Source organism: Solanum pennellii, chromosome 11, assembly GCF_001406875.1.
Source record: "Solanum pennellii chromosome 11, SPENNV200".
Taxonomy (NCBI): domain Eukaryota; kingdom Viridiplantae; phylum Streptophyta; class Magnoliopsida; order Solanales; family Solanaceae; genus Solanum; species Solanum pennellii.
In genome coordinates, this window is record NC_028647.1 from 20,347,648 (window position 1) to 20,363,851 (window position 16,204).

Below are 16,204 nucleotides of genomic sequence, written 5' to 3' on the forward strand. Positions count from 1 at the left end.
ACAAGCTACATGAGCAATGTTGTCATCACCTTGTATCCAGTCTCCATTTTCATTGACAACTTTATGAATAAATAACTTCCTTCTTCTTCCCCTTATCACATAATGGAAGTACTTAGAGTTAGTATCACCCTCCTTAAACCATTGAAGCTGTGTTTTTTGTTTTAAAATAGTGTCTTCCAACTTGAGAAACTTGATGTACTTTGCATTAAATTCATGGAGGGTACTTCTATTTGAGTCACTTTGGTTAGTGATGTAGTTTTCTTCAGCATTGTGCACTTGTTCCTCATACATCCTAACCTTTTGGAAAATATCACCAAATTCTTTCTTTGACCAACCACTAAGTGTGTTTGACAACCTTTTCATTTTTTGGTGAAATCTCCACATACCAGTACCTGCCACATCCTTCTCCCAGCAGGTTTTTACTGTTTCCATGAATCGAGGGTTGTCCACCCAACAGTTGAGAACTCTGAAGTACTTGATGTGATCAGTACATGTGGAAACCATTTACATAAGAAGATGACAGTGATCAGACCCAGTAGATGACAAGTGAGTGATAGTGGTTTGAGGCATCTTTTACAACCAAGAATCATTTACCATAGCCTTGTCAAGCCTCTTCCAGATTCTGTGATTAATACCTCTCTTGTTGGACCAAGTGAATTTCTGACCACTAAAATCAATGTCCAAAAGGCCACAGGCTTCAATGATAGCAACAAAATCCATACTTTTCATCATGTTATAAGGCACCCCTCCAAGTTTTTCCTCCACAAAAGTTATAAGATTGAAATCACCAACAGCACACCAAGGTTATCATTCAAAGTAGCTTGCTGAATCATTTTGTCCCAAAGAGGTCTTCTGAGGTGATCTTTGCATTTAGCATAGACAAAGGTACTAGTAAATTGATATTGTAATTCATTGTGTTTCATGTTGCAAGTGATTTGCTGTTCATCTTCATCAAGAATATTACAGTCAATATCATTGCTCCAAAAACCCCAAATTTTACCCTTACAATTACTAGTAGCATTTTCCATGTTTAATTGAGCCTTAAAGCTTTGAACATGCACACTATCAAAGAAAGGTTCCAAAATAATGATAATAGATAGTTGGTGAAGCTTTCTGAGCATCTTAATTCTCTCCAACACCCTTTGGCTGTTGATCCCATTCTGATTCAAAATGATTGTACTAATCATTGGAAAGATCTAGAGGAAAAGAGCCTGGTGTTAGGATTGCCAGAAGTGACAGTCTTAACATCTTGATTCTTGAAATGGAATTTGTCATATTGGAACCCTCTTGGGTATAAGCATTGACTTTGTGCTACCTATTGAATCTCCTCTTCTAGGGCCTGGACATTATGAGGACTAAAGGCCTTAATAAGAGCCTCACTAGTCACATCATCATCATTAGGTTCATCAAGAGAATGGTTGTCCCTATCTAGCTCATCCTCAGAATTATCCACTGCATACTCATCAAAAAGTGGTGTTGTATTCATCTTACACTGTCTCTTGTCTGGTGGTTCAGATGATGGTGGAGTCATATATTGAGCCTGGAGAGAGAGGATATCCAATCCCTGATTATCATCAATCGTAACAAATTTGTTGCATGATTCCTCCCTCTTTTCCTATCCCTGATCACTGTCATTGGTTTGTAGCTTATTCTGTCTCCTTTTAGCAGCATCCCTTTCTGTTTACTTGGCTTGTTTTTGCTCTTTGGGGTGCTTTCTGGAGTAGAAGTAGCCACATGTTTCCCGTTATCTCTATTTTCGTCTTTTTCAGACTGTTGTTTTTCCTTATTATGTTCGGAGTCTTGTTTTCTGTTATCTCTGTTGTGACTTTGCTGCTGTTGTTTATCCCCTTGTTGTTTCGTGTTCTTTGGACTATCAGAGGCTCTAAGGTCAGTCCTATGGTCAACCAACCCCTCATGCAGAACATGAGGCAAACACCCCCTTTGGTAACCCCATCCTTCAAGTTAGTGGTTTTCTCCTAACACCCCCCATCCATACCTCCAACAACTTCTTCAGTAAAACCATCATCAATAATAGTAATGTTGGGGGACTTGGGACTTGGGAGCATTGAGTCAATACCTGTGCTCTTGTAATTGTAATCTGCAACAGCCTGCTGCTTTTGTTCCTTATTTATGTTGTTTCTTTTTGTGCCAGGTGAGCTGTTATTAGCCCCTTTTTTTTGCTAATTGTGTTGTGTTATTTCTCCACTGGTGTTCTCCTCCACTTTATTGTATGTCCCTGGCTATTCCTGTATTCCAAGGTTAGAGAAAATATTTTGAGTTGGGATATTAGTCATACCTGTTGTTCCTTGTTCCTGTTACTCGCTTTCCCTGATTTTTTGTGTTTGTGGTGAAACTGGACTCCAAACAGACTTGAAGTTAGTAGTTTCCTGATTTTTGTGTTGTTTCTTTCTTTGAGTCTGCCACTATTCTTCCTCTAACTCTACCTGCTGGTTTTGTTCATTCTGATTGCAGGTCTTTTTCCCTTGTTGATGGCCTATAAGTTGTTTCCTTAGCTGATTATAGTTTTCCTCCTGTTCTACTAATTTTGTGTCCTTGCAGCTGCCTCATTTCTAATTTTTTCCTGTTTTGAGCATTTTTATTTCCAGCCTGCTCCTTATTATTTTTTCCAGTATCTAGCTCTCTTCTTTTCTTGAAATCATCCTCCCTCCTCTTGGCTGTACATTCATCTTCCATATGGCCTTGATGCTTACAATACAGACAATAATTAGGAATCCCTTCATATTACACCTTTAACCATCTTCCTTTATTGGGGTCTGAGTTTTTCAATCCCATCCAAACTTGAGAAGGTCTAGCTTTGGTAAGATCAACTTGAACTTTAACTCTAGTAGTGCTACCTCTAGTCCTTTGGGAGGTTGGTGAGTCAAGGAAAAGTACTTTCCCAACAGATTCCAAAATAGTAGTCAATAACATCTTATTGTAATAGTGCCAAGGAAGTCCAGGAATAGCTACCCATATGGGAACAATGGGGGTTTCCTCCTCCGGGGTAAAATCTGAGGTCCAAGCTTGGATTCTCATCACTTTCCCCTCAATATTCATCCTATGTTTTGTCCAAACAGTTTGGTAATCAAACTCATTGTCTAAGTCGATGTACACATGCCTAGAATTAAAATATGTGATCTTCACACTCCCCGTAAGTTGAGTTTGGAGGATGAAGCTTTTCCTAACCAACTCCATTTTCGGCATCGTATTTGTAAACTTGCCCACCAGAGTGTACTTACAAACTTCCGCCAACTTCACATAATTATCATTTTCATCAAGCAGTACAACAGGGAATCCTTGTCTAGTTGTATGAATTGGATCATTCAAAACAATCGGGATTTATTTTTTTGATTAATTATATCTCAATCTAGCAGCAAATGATTGCACAACAGTATAGGGTGTTGGTTCTGAATTTTTCCCATTTTTCCCATTGTTGTTAGGATTTTGACCATGCTGGTGGCTATTAGAATTCCTAGCAGCTGCCTGACCAACATCATTGCCTTGTCTATTACTTCTATCCGATTGATAGTTAGGTTCATACCTAGAGTAATTATTGGATATTTTTGGAAAGTTGTTTTGATACTCCACTCTTTCTCGATTGGTTTGATTTGTTAAATTGACTTCTCCTTAATTGTAGGTGTTCCCAGCTTGATCAGTTTGTCTTCTATCTCTCCCTTGGCCCTGTTCTGATCCATTCTTTCCACCCTCAGCACTCCTTTGATTATTTTCTGTCTGTTGTGCTTCCTTGCCTGAGTGCTTAAGTTTTTGACTTGAGTGCTCTTGCCTTTGTACCTGCAATCTTCCAGACTCCATACCTTTGTCATCTTGATTGTTTATAGTCTGTGCATTACCTGCATTAATAGTGGGAGTTAGATATGATGAACTACCTGCTATTCCACAAGAAAAATTCGATGTTTTAGTTTTATTTGATGAAGCTTCTGTGCGTGTCCTGCTATCCATATTATTGCCCTGTTTTTGAATCGAATTCTCCCCCTGCTATGTGTTGTTTCTTTGTCTCAATGTTGTTGTTTCAATCGACTGAGGAACCTAAACGATGTTGCCATGTTCATCATTTCGAGCAGCAACTGAAGCCTCTCCTTCACTTTCGTGTTTTGCTTGTTGTGAATTTGATTTAGGATAAGTGAAAAGAGCTGGATTGTCTCTAGTAATGATTCCTCCGTTAAGATGATTGGAAATTTCTGTTAGATGAATATTCTTGCCCTGAGAATCATCCTCCTTTGACGAGGTTCCATGAGTTCTGACTCTTCGAGTTCCATCATCACCGGAGTTTGCCTCGTCAGTGATTGCCTTATCCATTTCGCCTGAAATTTGAGTATGATAGACCTCATCATTGGGGGAACAAAACCCAGCGGTCAAATCCTTATGAATTCGACTCAAAGTCGATCGAATTTGGGTGCCCGACTCTGGTGACGCACTTGCAATTTCTCCAAAAGTCGCCTTTTGATTCTGATCAGTTTTGAATTCATTGATTTTTTACTATGTTGTAGATCTTGATGAGGAGTATCGATTTCCATAACCCTTTCTCCTCGATTCAACTCAGAATTTCCTTGGGAAATAATTCCACGTTCTCTATCAAACTCCATTTTTGAAAATACAGTATTCATCCGTCAGTATTCTGCGATTCTTGGAGCTGTGAGATGGATTATGGAGCGTGTCGCAACTGGGGTTTGTTTCCCTTTTCAGGGCGCTGCTGATGGCTTTGGTCCAGCGGCCGTGTGACCTCTACCGGCAGCGCACGCGCCGTTGTGCCGCTGCGCGTGTGTGACTGTTTAGTGTTCGTTGTGAGAGAGCGTCTGCAAAGAGAGAGAAAGTCTAGAGAGAGAAAAAATTCCTGAAAATGAGGTTTACTTTGGGTTTCTAAGTTTTGGTTTTAGAACTTGAGGTTTAATATATATGTTTAGTGTTTAAGTTTTGGTTTCTGTATCGTAAGAATGGGGTTTCGGGTTAATGGTTTAGGGTTAGGGTTACGGTTTTGGGATTAGTTTTTTTTGGTTTTATGGTTTATGGTTTTGGATTTCAGGTTTAAAATATATGGTTTATTATTTAATATTTGAGTTTTCGTATTTTGGACTTAGGGTTTTTAAGAGTTTAGGGTTTAAGGGCAAGGTCAAGATTAGGATTACGGTGTAGGTTCTTTTATTTTTTATGGTTCAGGTTTAGTATCCAATGTTTAAAATTAAGGTTTAGTATTTAATGTTTGTGTTTTGGTATTTTGGGCTTAGGGTTTTGGGCTTATGGTTTAGCGTTAGGGTAAGGGTTTGGGTTAGGGTTTAGTTTTTTTGCTTTTTTTAAAATTGTTTTAGGGTTTGTGGCTTAGATTTGAGATTTAAAATCTGCAATTTAGTTTTTAATGTTTGGATTCTCGTATTTTGGATTTAGAGTTTAGGTTTTAGGGTTAAGGGTAAGGTTTTAGGTTTTTTTTAGTTTTTATCGTTCAGGGTTTACCACTTAAGATTCAAAATCTATGGTTTAGTTTTTAACGTTTAGGTTTTTGTATTTTGGGCCCCTTTGTATTGAGTTTATGGTTTAGGGTTAGGGTGTAAATTTTCTTTTTAGGTTTTATGGTTCAAAGTGTAGCATTTGAGGTTTAAATCTATGTTTAAGTATTTAAATTTTGGGTTGTGGTATTTTGGGCTTAAGGTTTCGGGTTTATGGTTTAGGGTTAGAGTTAGGAATAGGGTTTATGTTTTTTTAGGTTTTTAGGTTTTGGGGTTTAGGATTTGAGGTTTAAAATATATGTTTTAGTGTTTGATGTTTGGGTGTCATATTTTGGACTTAGGGTTTAGGGTTAGGGTTAGGCTAAGAAATACGGTGTAGGTTTTTTTTTTGTTTTATGGTACAGTGTTTAGCAGTTGATGTTTAAAATCTATGATTTAGTATTTAATGTTTGGGTTTTGGTATTTTTGGCTTAGGATTTCCGGTTTATGGTTTAGAGTTAGGGCTAGTGTTAAGGTTAGCGTTAGGGTTAGGGTTATGGTTAGGGATAGGGTTAGGGTTAGGGTTTTGTTTTTTATAAAGTTTTTGGGTTTAGAGTTTAGTATTTGAGGCATAATATCAATGGTTTAGTTTTTAATGTTTGTGTTTTGGTATTATGGGCTTGGGGTTTAGGGTTTATGGTAGGGTTAGGGTTAGGGTAATGTTACGGTTAGGGTTAGGGTTAGGGTTTAGGTTATTTTTTAGGTTTTAGAGTTTGGGGTTAAGAATTTGAGTTGTAATATCAATGGTTTAGTGTTTAATGTTAGGGTTCTGGTATTTTGGACTTTTTGTTTAGGTTTTAGAGTTTAGGGTTCAAGTTAAGATTTTGGTTAGTGTTAGGGTTCGTATCAGGGTCAGGGTTAGGGCTAGGGTTTAGGGTTTTTTAGGTTATTTCTTTTGGAGTTTAGGATTTTTATTTAAAATCAATGGTTTAATATTTAATGTTTGGTTTTTGGTATTTTGGATTTTTTTAAATTTGAATTACCGTTGGGGGGTAAGGGGCTAAGCAACACCCCAGGCCTTAACATTAATAATAAAGAAAACAAGGAGGGGACATAAACCTAACCTCCGAACCTATGGTGGTTTAGATTGAACTTTTCCAAAAGGTAAGTCAACTCTTCCCCTTACAAAAAAGATGAAACCAAAGTACTACACACCTAGAAGAGAGGACTCCTCCCAATACATGGTATTAGGAATCTAAAATAAGAGAGACTCTCCCTTTACATTTTCAAAATTAAAGACAACCTATTCTAATCTATTTAAAGAAGCTATATATTTTTAAATATAGCTATGTTGAAAAGATAAACATTCCTGTCTAAGGAGGGTCTTTGATGTTTTTGGTTTTCTTCCTTCTGAAACTTGGCATTCCTTGCTCATCTTGTTGGTAGTATGCCTTTGCTTCTGCTGGTTGCATCTTACTGTCAAAAAATATTTCATAGGTAGCTATTTTGTGGCTAAATTTTGATAAAGAGTCTGCCACAAAATTGGCTTCCCTTTGGATGTGTTGACATTTGTCTTCTTGAACTTGGTTGATGATGTGTTGAAGCTTTTCCACCTGTGGTGCTATGTTCCATTGGGTGTTTGTCTTATGTTCCAGCCATTCTACTAGAAGTTAAGAATATATCTCTAGTAGTTTTTTTCTGTAGCCCATCTCTAGTCCCCAAGCAAGACAAAAAATTTCAGCCCCTATTTCTGCTTGATTATTTGTACCAACTCCAAGTGAGACAACAAATGCCATTATCATCTTGCCTTGTTGATCCCTGATGATACCCCCTGCTCCAATCTTGCCTGGATTGTCAATTGCACTTCCATCCGTATTAATTTTAGTCCATTGGTCTGGAGGTCTTTGCCATGGTATTATCCTTACTTTTGTTTCATGAATACAAGCTTCCCCTTTTTGAAAAAGACCTTTCCATGTTGCAGGCCAACTGATTTTAGGAAAGGTTACAGTCAGCATCCTGTAAGTATCCATGTAAATTGCATGCTTGACTCTACTCATGTTAGGGGTTCTTTGTCCATATTTGCTTGCACATATGCTATTCCACAAGTTCCAACAAATTAAGATAGGAGTGGCCTGTAAGAGTAATTTATGCGCCCATTTTTGTGCTTTGTGTTCAACCATTATATGAGAAGATTTTGTAGGGAGCTTTGGTTTGGAGTAATTCCAACTATCGCTGCCAAGCTTTTCCAGACATTAAGCTGTAAATTTTTATTTTGTTAAAGATGTGTTCAATTGTATCCCTGCCTTGCGTGTTAGAACAACAAAAACAATTTGACAATTCTTTTCCAAAAAAAGTAAGCTTTTCATTGGTGAGGAGTTTTCCTTTCAAAGCTCTCCAAACAAGGAATGAAGCTTTGAAAGGAATGCTCTTATGCCAAAGAAAAGAATTGATAAGAGTTTTTGGTTTTTTCTCCCTGATTTCATTCCATGCTGATGAACATGTGAATCTTCCATCATTATTAAGTGTCCATATTGCCTGATCTGGCAGATGAATTTGAGTGGGTAGATCTACAATAAGAATGCTCGCTACTTCGCTGCTAGGGGATTGTTGCATGAGCTTGCTCCAATTCCACCTTCCATTACACGAATATTCTTTCACTGTACTATTATTGAATATGTTTGTATTGGTGGAAAACTGAGCTAGGTGGCCAATAACTAGCCAATTATCCTACCAAAAGGAGGAGGATCCAGAGTTAAGCTTCCATTGTATGTGTTTCTCCATCTTGTCCCTTATTTGTAGCATGTGTTTCCAAGCAATTGAGTCTCCTGTGTCCCCTTTTTTGCAATTTGGATTTGATCTTTGGCAGTATCTTGCTTTCATGAATTCCCCCCACAAGGTGTGTTTGGTCCTAAAGCTCCACCATTGTTTGTATTGGAAGCCATACAAACATCTTGAATGTTCCTCATACCAACCCCTCATTCATCATATGGAAAGCTCATATTTTTCCATGAGGCCCAATGTTACTTGTTGCTGTCATTCCTCCTTCCCCAAAAGAAGTTGTCCATGAGCATTTGGATCTGTTTAACAGTTGTAGAGGGTGTTGTTGTTGCAAAGAGAATGTGAATGGGGAGGTATTGCAGAACATGTTTAATAAGGATTGCTCTGCCTCCATAACTTAGCTGCTTAGTATGCCATCCAGTGATCATGCAAATAACTTTATTAACCAAGTCAGTGAAGTAAATAATTCTAGGTCTACCCACAAAGATTGGGCATCCTAAATAGGTTAGAGGTCCCTGCTTTTGTCTGTTGTTCTAACTCCAGTAATAGAATGGGAGACCTACACTTGACACTTGCTATCTTGCTTGATGACTTTCTTTCATATTGGTTTCAGGTTCATACTCTGCTCCCTAATCCGGAAAGATCGTATGAATCCTGTTATTTTTTTGATTCTATCTCTTGTGGTGTCAAATGCATTAGGATGGACCATGAATTGGAATTTGTATCCATTAACTATCTGACGGGAGATGTCTTCATAATCTTTCAAGGTTTGCATAATGAGCTTCAGAGTTTTGGCCCTTCGTGAAGTGAATAAAATGATATCATCAGCAAAACTTTTGTGGTTCACTGTTGGCCCCTTCTTTTCCATATAAAAACCATGAAATTCAAGATTGTTGTTGAGTTGATTGAGAGTTCTTGACAATACCTCTGCACCTAAAATTAATAGGGCAGGTGATAAAGGGTCTCCTTGCTTAAGCCCTATTATGGAGTGAAAGAAACCATATCTCTTACCATTAATGATAATGGAATACCAGTTATTAGCCATAATCCTCCACACCATGTCTATGAACGTTTCATGAAATCCCATCCTCCTTAATACTAGAAAAATATAAGCCCATGAAACTCTATCATAGGCTTTTGCCATATCCAATTTGATAATGACATTACTTCCTATGATAGGTTTCCTAATATGATGTATAATCTCTTGTGCTAGCATAATATTCTCAGTAATATTCCTCCCTTTAACAAATCCTGATTGGTTGAGGGTTTTTTAGACTTAGGGTTTAGGGTTAAGGATTAGGGTGTAGTTTTTTTTTTAGGTTTTATGGTTCTGGATTTAACATTTGAGGTTTAAAATCTATGATTTAGGTTATTTTTTAGGTTTTAAGGGTATGGTAAACGATTTGATTGTAATATCTCTGGATTAGTGTTTAATGTTAGGGTTTGGTATTTTTGGATTTAGGTTTAGGGTTAGGGTTAAGGATATGATTACGGTTAGGGCTCGTGTTAGAGATATGGTTAGGGTTAGGTTTTAGGTTTTTTTTAGGTTTTAGGTTTTGGGGTTTAGAATTTTTGCCTTAAAATTTATGGTTGGTGCTTAATGTTTGGGTTATGGTATATTGGGTGTGGGGTTCGGGTGAATGGTTTAGGGCTAGGGTTAAGACTAGGATTAGGGTTACGATTTAGGTTTTTTTAGGTTTTAGGGTATGTTGTTTAGGATTTGAGGTTTAGAATTTATGGTTTAGTGTTTGATATTTGGGTACCATATTTTGGAATTAGGGTTTTTAGTTTGGACTTAGGGTTTATGGTTAGGGTTTAGGGTTTAGGGTTCGGGTTGTGATAAAAGTTATGGTGTAGTTTTCTTTTAGGTTTTATAGTTCAGGGTTTAGCATTTGAGGTTTAAAATCTATGGTTTAGTATTTAATGCTTGGGTTTTTGTATTTTTGGCTTAGGGTTTTGGGCTTGTGGTTTAGGATTAGGGCTAGGGTTAAGGTTTGGATTATGGTTAGGGTTAAGGTTAGGGTTAGGGTTAGGGTTAGGGTTTTGGGTATTCTTAGGTTTTTGAGTTTTAAGTTTAGGATTTGAGGCTTAATATTAATGGTTTAGTGTTTAATATTTGGGTTTTGGTATTTTGGGCTTGGGGTTTAGGGTTTATGGTAGGTTTAAGGTTAGGGGCAATGTTAGGGTTAGGGTTAGCATTAGAGTTTAGATTGTTTTTTAGGTTTTAGAGTTTGGGATTAAGGACTTAGTTGTAATATCTATGGTTTAGTGTTTAATGTTAGGATTTTTGTATTATTTGGGCTTTGGTTTAGGGTTAAGGTTAAGTATTGGGTTAGGGTTAGTGTTCGTGTTAGGGATAGGGTTAGGACTAGGATTTAGGTTTTTTTTATGTTTTTTGTTTTTGGGTTTAGCATTTTTGGTTTAAAATCTATGGTTTAGTATTTAAAGTTTTGGTTTTGGTATTTTTGGGCTTGGGGTTTAGGGTTAATTGTTTAGGGTTAGGGTTAAGGTTAGGTTTAGGCATAGGTTTAGGGCTTAGGTTGTTTTTGAGGTTTTAGGGTTTGTGGTGTAGGATTTGAGGTTTAAAATCTATGGTCTAGTGTTTAATGACTAGGTTTTCGTATTTTGGACTTAGAGTTTGTATTTGGACTTAGGATTTTGGGTTTAAGGGTTAGGATTAGGGTCTGAATAAGGGTTAGGATTAGGGTTAGGGTGTAGGTTTTTTTAAGGTTTTATGATTCATCATTTTGATTTTGAGGTTTATAATTTATGTTTTAGTATTTAATGTTTGGGTTTTGGTATTTTCGGCTTAGGATATAGGGTTAACGTTAAGGTTTAGGGTTTTCTTTACGCTTCTAGGTTTAGGGTTTAGGGTTTTAGGTTTCATATCTATGGTTAAGTGTTTAATGTTTTGGTTTTTGTATTTTTGGGATGGAGTTTGGGTTAATGTTTTAGGTTTAAGGTTAGGGTTAGAGTCAGGGTTACAGTTAGGGTTTAGTTTTTTAAGGTTTTATGATTTGTGGTTTAGGATTTGAGGTTTAAAATCTATAGTTTACTACTTAATGTTTGAGTTTTCGTATTTTGGACTTAGGGTTTTTTTAGGGTTTAGGGTTTAAGGGTAGCCTGAAGATTAGGGTTAGAATGTAGGTTTTTTTAGGTTTTATGGTTCAGGGTTTAGTTTATCCTTTAGTATTTAATGTTTGGGTTTTGGTATTTCGTGCTTATGGTTTTCGGCTTATGGTTTAGAGTTAGGGTTAGGGTTAGGGTTTAGGTTTTTTATGGTATTAAGGTTTGTGGCTTAGGATTTGAGATTTAAAACCTATTGTTTAGTTTTTAATGTTTGGATTCTCGTATTTTGGACTTAGTGTTTAGGGTTTAGGTTAAAGGTTAGGGTGTAGGTTTTTTTTAGGTTTTATGGTTCTGGGTTTACCGTTTGAGGTTTAAAATATATGGTTTAGTATTTAATGTTTGGGTTTTGGTATTTTGGGTATAGGGTTTTGAGTTTATGGTTTAGGGTTAGGGTGTAGATATTTTTTAGGTTTTATGGTTCAGGGTTTAGCATTTGATGTTTAAAATCTATGGTTTAGTATTTAATGTTTGGGTTTTGGTATTTTGGGCTTATTTTTATCTTTTTTAATTCAATTACCCTTGTATGGGTAGGGGCTGAGCAATACCCCCGGGCCTCAACATTTAATAAAATAATATATACAAGGAGGGAGGCATAAACCTAACCTCCATACCTATGATGGTTTGGAGTTAACTTTCAGAAAAGGAAGTAGACTCCTCCCCTTACAAAAAAGGTGATTCCAAAATTCTAAGAACCTAAAAGAGAGGACTCCTACATAGAATCTAGGACACATAAACTAGAAAGACTCTCCCTTTACAATTACAAAAATAAACAAACCTATCCTAACTATTCAAAGGATCTATAATTTTGAATTATAGCTCAGTTAAAAAGCTAACAAAATTTTCAAGGAGGTTCTTTAATTATCTTGGTCTTCTTCCTTCGAAAACAAGGCATTTTTAGTAGGTCTAACTAATAATATGCTTTTGCTTCTTTAGGTAATTCTTGACTGTTGTAGTATATTTGAGGACTAGTGAGATTGTGACTATGTTTGGACAAGGCGTCAGCCACCCAATTTGTTTCCCTGAAGATGTGTATACATTTGAATTCCTGTGTTTGGGAGATGAGTGCTTTCAATTTGTTCATCTGTTTGCAAATTTACCACTGTGGTGTTGATTTTTGTAGAATCCAATTCACAGTTAACATAGAGTCCACTTCTAGAATGATCTTCATGTATCCTAATTCCAGTGCCCAACAGATTTCCATTAATGCTCCTCCTATATCTGCTTGATTGTTTGTACCATTTCCAAGGGGGGTGTATAAGCTAATATTAACTTTCCTGCTTGATCTCTTAATATACCTCCTACCTAATCCTGTTCGGGTTGTTTAAACCACTTCTATCTGTGTTGATCTTGATCCATTGGTTAGGTGGTCTTGTCCATATTATTAGTTGTACCTTGATAACATGCTCACACCTTTCTGCTAGATGAATGACTCAGTTCCTTGTAGAAGGACAATTAACCTGAGGAAAAAGAGAAGTTATTGGGTTATAATTGTCATTATATATTGCATACCTTACTCTTCTACCATTGGATATTTTGCAACCATATTTACTAGCACATCTATTTTCCAAAGATATGAGTGGCATGTAAGATGAGTTTATGAGCTTTATTTTTGTATTTCATTGTCCACCACTGTAATATTAATTGTTGCAATGTACTGTGATCAATTTTAACACCAGCCATAGTTGCAAAGCTTCTCCAGACTTTAGTTGCTCGTGCTCCTTTTTTGAAAATGTGGTTGATTGTGTCAGTACCTGACCTGTTAGTGCAACAAAAACAGTTAGTTGGTTCAATCCCTAAAGTGGTTAGCTTTTCATTAGTAGGTAATTTGTCATTTAAAGCTCTCAGAGTAAGAAGGAAGCTTTGAAAGGTATGTGTTTATGCCAAATGAAAGAATTGAATTGAGATTTTGGTCTCTTTTCCCTTATTTCATTCCAAGCTGATGAACAACTAAACAGTCCATTGGAGTTGACATTTAGTATGCATGGTCTTGAAGTTTCTGCTGAGGACTTGTTGTTGTTAGTATGTTGGCCAGCTGACTTAGAGGAGCCTATTGAATCAACATCTGATAGTTCCATCACCCTCCACCCAGAATTCTTCAACTTTTCGGTTATCAAACCTGTGATTGTCAGTAGAAAATTGAGCAAGATGGCCTTCACCTAACCAATTGTCCCACCAAAAAGAATAGGTGCCTGAGTTAAGCTTCCGTTGAAAGTGTTGCTCTATATTGTTAATGTTATGTAACATATGTTTCCAGTTCAAGGAATCACCATAATCCCATTTTTTACAAATCGGATTGGATCTTTGACAGTATTTGGCTTTAAGAAATTTACCCCATAATGTGTGTTTAGTCCTAAAGATCCACCAGTTTTTATATTGGAATAATAAGCACACATCTTTCAAGTTTCTCATTCCAACCCCTCTTTCATCAGTAGGGTAGCTTAAGTTCTTCCGTGAAGCCCAATGATATTTCTTTTCATGACTATTCCATCCCTAGAAGAAATCTGCCTTCAACATTTGAATCTGCTTAAGTATAGTGGAAGGAGGAGTAATAGTTGAGTGTAAGTGAATTGGGTGGGCTTGAAGGACATGGTTAATCAAAACAACTCTTTCTCCATAGCTTAGATGTTTTTTTTGCCACCCTGTAATCCTGCAAATCACTTTATTAACAAAATCAGAAAAATAAGAGATCCTAGGTCTACCCACAAAGAGAGGACATCCAAGATAGGTAATAGGACCCTGTTTTTGTTTGAAACCTGTGCTCCTTTTAATTTTGTCCTTTGTACTGTTAAAGACATACATATGTACCATGAAATGGATCTTATCACTATTGATCATCTGGACATATGTTTCCTCATAATCCTTGAGATTTTGCAGGATGAGTTGAAGTGTTTTGGTTCTTCCTGAAGTGAACAGAATAGTATCATTTGCAAAGCTTAAGTGATTCACCATAGGGACTCTCACTTCCATGAAAAAACCGTGATAATCCAGATGATTATGTAACCCATTTAAAGATCTTGAGTGCATCTCTGCACCCAAATTAAGTAGGGCAGGTGAAAGGGGGTCACCTTGTTTGGGGCCCCTAGTGGATTGGAAAAAACCAAATCTCCTTCCATTAATAATAAAGGAGTACCAGTTGTTAGCCATAACTCTCTGCACCGTGTGAATGAATATCTCATTAAAACCCATCTTTCTTAAAACCAGACAAATATAGGCCCATGATACTCTGTCATAGGCCTTTGCCATGTCAGGCTTTAAAATGACATTACTACCTATATTATGCTTTTTGATCTAATGAATGATTTCCTAAGCCAGCGTGATGTTTTTTTCAGATATACTTCTACCCTTCACAAATCCAGACTGATCGAGAGAAATCAAGTTAGGCAGAATAGGGCTCAATCTTGTGCTCAATAGTTTGGAGATGATTTTGCTGATGAAATTGCTAAGGCTGATAGGCGTGAACTCTTTCATTTTGCGGGGGTTACTCACCTTGGGTAGAAGTACAATGCAATAATGTGAAAAAATATTTGGGAATCTCCTATCCACTGAAAAAAGCCTTAATCACTCCTATAAGATCTCGACTGATGATGTGCCAACATTTTTGAAAAAAATACCCATTCATTCCATTCGGCCATGCTGCAGACATAGGGTTCATATATAAGACCACTTCTTTTAATTTGTCCATGTTAGGAGTGGAGATAAGCCTTCCATTCCGTTCCTGATTTACCAATCTAGGGATGCAATCAAAGTTCTCTTCATTGATAATTTTGTCCTCCTTGTAAACATTTGTTGAAAGTATTCACAGGCAGACTTACCAATGTTTTCTTCTCCCTGCAACCATTCCCCTTTTTCATGAATTCTGTCAATTAACAGTTTCTTCCTTCTACCTCTTATCAGAGAATGGAAGAATTTAGAGTTGGTATTTCCCTCCTTGACCCATTGTAACTGTGAATTTTGTTTCATAATGGAGTCCACCAATTTGAGATATCTAATATAGTTAGCATTAATTTCATGGAGTGCCTCTCTGTTGATGTCACTTTTGTTCTGTATCAGGTTTTCTTCAAATTCCCTAACCTTTTCTTCATATTCTCTAACCTATAGGAAAATGTCATATAACTCACTATTAGACCAGGAACTGAGAGTGTTAGATAGTCTTTTCAGCTATTGGTGAAATATTCATATTCAATTTCCTTCCACTTCCCTTTCCTAGCAAGATTTCACAGTCTCCATTAATTAGGGGCTGTCTACCCAGTAGTTAAGGAATCTGAAGTACATAGTGTGAACTTCCTCTTTGTTGACTATTTCCAATAACAAAGGACAGTGATTAGAGCCAGTAGAAGGTGAATTAGTTATGGTGTTTCGGGGCATCAGGCCAAGCCAATTATCATTAATAAGTGTTCCGTCAAGTCTTTTCCTTATTCTGTGGTTGACACTTCTATTGTTGGACCAAGTGTATTTTTGACCATTGAATCTAATATCCATCAGCCCACAAGCTTCAATGAGGGCTATGAAGTCCTAGCTCTTTGTAATGTTGTAAGGTATCCCCCCAACTTTGCCTCAGTAGAAGTTATTACGTTATAGTCCCCAACTAAACACCAAGGCGTGTCCTCTCTATCAGCCTGCTGGAGCATTTTATCCCATAGAGGCCTTATGAGGTGTTCTTTACATTTGGCATACACAAAGGTAATGGTGAATTGATTTTGTAACTCATTATAATGAAAGTCACAAGTAATTTGCTGATCATATTAATCCCTAAAATTACAGTAAATATCAACATTCCAGAAAAGCCAAAATTTTCCATTACAACTGGTCACAAAATTATCCATGGCTTATTGATTTTTGAAGTTCATCACATTAACACT